The sequence below is a fragment of the Falco naumanni genome, chromosome 1, assembly GCF_017639655.2.
Source record: "Falco naumanni isolate bFalNau1 chromosome 1, bFalNau1.pat, whole genome shotgun sequence".
Lineage (NCBI taxonomy): Eukaryota > Metazoa > Chordata > Aves > Falconiformes > Falconidae > Falco > Falco naumanni.
In genome coordinates, this window is record NC_054054.1 from 5,313,644 (window position 1) to 5,318,209 (window position 4,566).

A 4,566-nucleotide genomic window follows, 5' to 3' on the forward strand; every position below is an offset into this window, starting at 1 on the left:
GCATTATTGAGTAATATTTAAGTAGCCTGTAATATAAAACTAAACCTTTTCAGCTCCTAAAGATTTTTACTTTTTAAGATTTTTTTTTTTCCAGTTCCCCTCTCAGGAACTGTTTAGCACTGCTATAAAAGTTGTATCCAATTTTTTTTGGAGGCCAGTCTATACATATGCTGCTTGTGGTGTTCCTTGAGCTTGACTGAGATGCAGGTGAGAATGTGAGGCAGCCCTGGCTGCAGAGCAGACTCAAGATGGGTAGCGGGGGTGTAGCAGTCAACGGTTGAAAGAGAACAAATGAGTCTGGAAGAGGAAATGGTGCAAGAGCAGTGGGGGGAAAAAGAGCCTGGAGGGATGCTTGTAGGGTGCTGGGAGACAGAATGAGGGAGGAGGCAGCTGGGTCCAAGACAGGTGAGAGGCTGTGGTTGGGGCTACCTGAGGATGTGGGGTGGGAGATGGAAGTAGCTGGGCAGAAGGGTGTTACTGGGAAGGGCTCTGGCTCTGGTGTGAGGGGTCTGGGTGTGGAGGCTGAGATACTGATTGACTGTGACAACTCCTAGGAGGTGATGGGGAGAGGATTGTTACTATTCGATGAATGTGGCTGTTCCCAGAAAATACAGGATTTAAGCCCTTACGGCATGTTTGCACAAAAAAGGTGGCAATCAGTAATTTTTGAGTTCTTTTCTTTTTTCAATGTTAATAATAGCTTAATATTCCTTTTTCTGTGCAGTTCATTGTTTGCATGTCATGGTTTAACCCCAGCCGGCAACTAAGAACAATGCAGCTGCTCACTTGCTACCCTGCACCATGGTGGGATGTGATGGTGGGGGAAGGGAAAAGGTAAAACTTGTGGGTTGAGATAGGAAGAATTTAATAACTGAAATAAAATTAAATATAATAATGATAATTGTAATGAAAAGGAGAGAGGGAGAAAGGAATAAAATCCAAAAGAACAAATAAACCAAACAAGTGATGCACAACACAACGGCTCACCACCCACCAACTGCTGACCAGCCCCCAGCAATGATCGGCAGCCCCTGGCCACCCTCCACCCCAGTCTATGTACTGAACATGATGTTCTATGGTATGGAACATCCCTTTGGCCAATTTGGGTTGGCTGTCCTGGCTGTGTCCCCTCCCAGTCTCTTGTGCCCTCTCACTGGCAGGGCCTCAGGAACCAAAAAGTCCTTGACTTAAGTTTCTAGTTGCTGCTGGGTGATATACTCAGTGTGTTATCGGCGTTATCCTCATACTAAACCCAAACCACAGCGTTGCACCAGCTACTGAGAAGAAAATTATCCCAGCCGAAACCCAGGCGGCACAATAACATGGAATGTCTAAAATGTTGAAGTGGAGAGTACTAATATAAGCATTTCAAAACATACTAAAATGCACTCCAGGTAACTGTCATTGCACCTGTGATTAGGAGCTTAGACAAATTACTTTGCGTCCCCACAAGTGGTGACTGGAATTCAAAGTAGTTTGCCCCTTGTCCATATAGACACACAAAGGTCCAAAGACTTGTTTTAAAGCTGTGTCTGGATGTTCTCTGCAAATCAATAGAAGCAGAGAAAAGGAGGGGAAAAAAAAAAAAGCAAGAAAAAGCTCATTGGATTTGGGAGAACTCCAGGTGTACCAAAAATGGACAGCATTTCTCCTGCTGCTACAGCCAAAGGGGCGCAGGGACCCCTTGTGCTGCCACGCTTGCGAGAATCCTGAATTCTAAGTAGAAGTGAAAGGACTTCTACTTGTATTCAGAAACGAAGCTAATGGGTTTTTTCCATCCAGAGTATGATTGTAAGGAGAAAACAACAAAAGAAAAAAAATATCAGAGTAAGAAAATGAGTAGGCCTTGACTCAAGGTTTTATTAGATTTAAAAAGTACAGGCACATTAGTCATAGTCTCTGGAAGACTTCTTGTAAAGGAGCTTTGCTGTTTGTAAGTATTGAAAAAAGTAATCACAGGAAATAAAAGTATATATTAAATGAAGTGGATGGGTACTTGGGAAATTGATAATTATGGAAAGTGAAATTACCTCCTCCCGGCTGTCGGGGCCGCAAGCAGAGCAGGGTGCGGAGGGAGCCGTCTCTGCTGGGGCTGAGCATTCTCAGCAAGCTCCAGAAGATGATACAGCACCTGCTGTGGGGCACCATCTGCTGGTGCCACCTCCTCTGGCTGCTTCCTAGGGGTGTGGGTCATACTGTAGTCTGTACTTCCCTTACGGCATGGAGCAGCTGCAGTCCTCCTTGGGCTCGGGTCCCTCTGCTTTCAGTGAGGGTGCTTGATGCTGACCCTGGTCTTGTGCAATCACGTCCTGTAACTGCTGCACAGCGAAGTGTTGGCTACTGTGGTTTTATTTCGGTCTACTAATACAGTGTGCCAATATTTTTTTAATATTTTCTAAGTGAATTTATGGGAGAGAGGAGCAGGAGAATTGATGCCAGTATTCCCAGATGAATTAAAATATCAGAGCCGGACTTCTCCATGCAATGTGTAACCGGTTTTGATGTACTGGAATCTCCAAAAGGCAGGAGAAGGTATGCATGAGACTACAGGCTGCTGCAAGACAGTTACAGAGCTTACACTGCGATGCACCTGCCAACTCATGGGTCTGCTCTTCTTCCGCCTTTTGTGCAAAAGGTCTGGATATTGTAGGAGGTTGGAAGGCTGGAGATAGTAGCCTAGAAATCAATTTGAGAGCGCTAGACTGAGTTATGTGAAGAAGTTGCCTGGTGCTGAGAGTGGGAAAAATAAATGGACGTGGAAGAACCACCATCGGGCAGTGTGAGGAGGGCGGTCAGGGAGTAGCGTGGGGGTGACCACCGTTGAGGTGTCACGAGGCTGCTTCAGTTGAGTCGGAAAGCCAGCAAAGGGCCTGCAAAGCCAAGCGTGCAGCGCACTTCAGCCTGAGTCTGTAGGATACACGGTGTTTTACTAACCATCGGACGCTTCTCAACTACCATTATCCTTGCTGTGAGCCCCTGCTGAGGCACTACTTGCTAAGCATTGTCCTGCAAAGTGTCACGTTCTCTTAACAGCTTATTGCCTGGTTAGGCTTCTAACCATAGTGATACAGGCAGAATAAAAAGTCGTTGGTGTCTGAGGCCAGAACTCCAATGAGATCGCAGTATCAGGCAGGGATGTTTGAAATTGCAGAACTTGAAATCCCAAGTCATAAAACTTTTGCTTCCTTGCTTCATCTCAGCTGACAAGAGTCAAGCAAGATGTGCTGCGTTTATGCCAGGATACTGGTCTGTCAAGCCTCTCTGTATTTACTAAAATCTAAGAAAACTCTGAACACAAGAAATTGTACCCTCTGGCCACCGCAGCCGTGGCTGCTGACATAACAGACTGCCCCGGCAGCAGGACACGGCACCTTGTTTTCGCTGGGAGTTAAGCTGCTGCAGCCTTCGGGCTAGAGCCGTGCACAGGGGCATCTGCCGACAGCTGAGCCTCCTTTTACTGAGCTGTAGGGTACAAAGGGGCAGTTGATAGACAAGAATATGTTCTGTTGCCTCTACTGAGCGCAGGGCCTTGGGATAGGACCTTTTCCTGGTAAAAGCATCCAAGACTCGTGTCTTGGTTACTGCTAGAGATGGTGACATTGATCATTCAGTGTTAGGTGAAATGATAGATAATAATAAATAGATAGACAACTATCTATTTATAGAAATGACTACATCACATTGCTAATTTTTGCAAATCTGTGATTTGAGCTCACTGTAACAATGGTCAATAACTTCTGTGAAAAATTGAGATTTATGATAAGACAGCAGCCCTGCTCCCCTTGCTACTGCCAAAGGAACAGAAGGCCACATCATGCTGGTGAGGAGATGTTCCCTTAACTGCCAAGGCAGGAGATGTGCCATCAGCATAGCTCCCTCATGCTCCTCAGCCTCCCCTGGTAGTCTACCGCAAACAAAAGCAATGTCTGGTGGCACGTATTTGTTGATACTGCCTCTGTGGAGAATGCAATTACTGGAAGCCACAAAGGCAGCACCACCAGATTATTTTCTGAGCCTGCCTCACTGTGTTCTGGACATACTTGTAGTGAGAAGTGACACGAGCATCATCTCCACCTGTTGCCTCCTTTGGCTTGCTCGGGGCCACCTCCTGTGTGTGTTCGTTCCTGGGATGGAATTGAACGTTGCTGCAATAGGTAAGCCTAAGCAGCATTCTCTTGTCACGTGAAATTAGCCAATTTTCTCTACTTCTAACACCCGTGACAAAGACTTGCTTTTTTGAGGGATGTCGGAAGTGGTGCTTCTGTTTTGCTGGTGAGGACGTGTCCTCTCCGTGTAAATCTTGCATGATAAGGTAAGAATTAAAAGCTGTACAGTGCAAAACAAGGTATAAATATGGAGTAACAGGAAAGCAGGTTCCATGTTTGTTATGTTGCAAAGCTGCTAAAATTTATTAAACCTGTGTAAATAATAATGAAGTATTGGGCCACATCTACTATGATTTGGGATGTCAAAAGTCTGGGATCTAATTGCTGTCTGACTCTCTTTAAGATCACGTGCTTAAATTCATCAACATGACCAATTTTTAGCTGGTTCTTTGTGTTCACT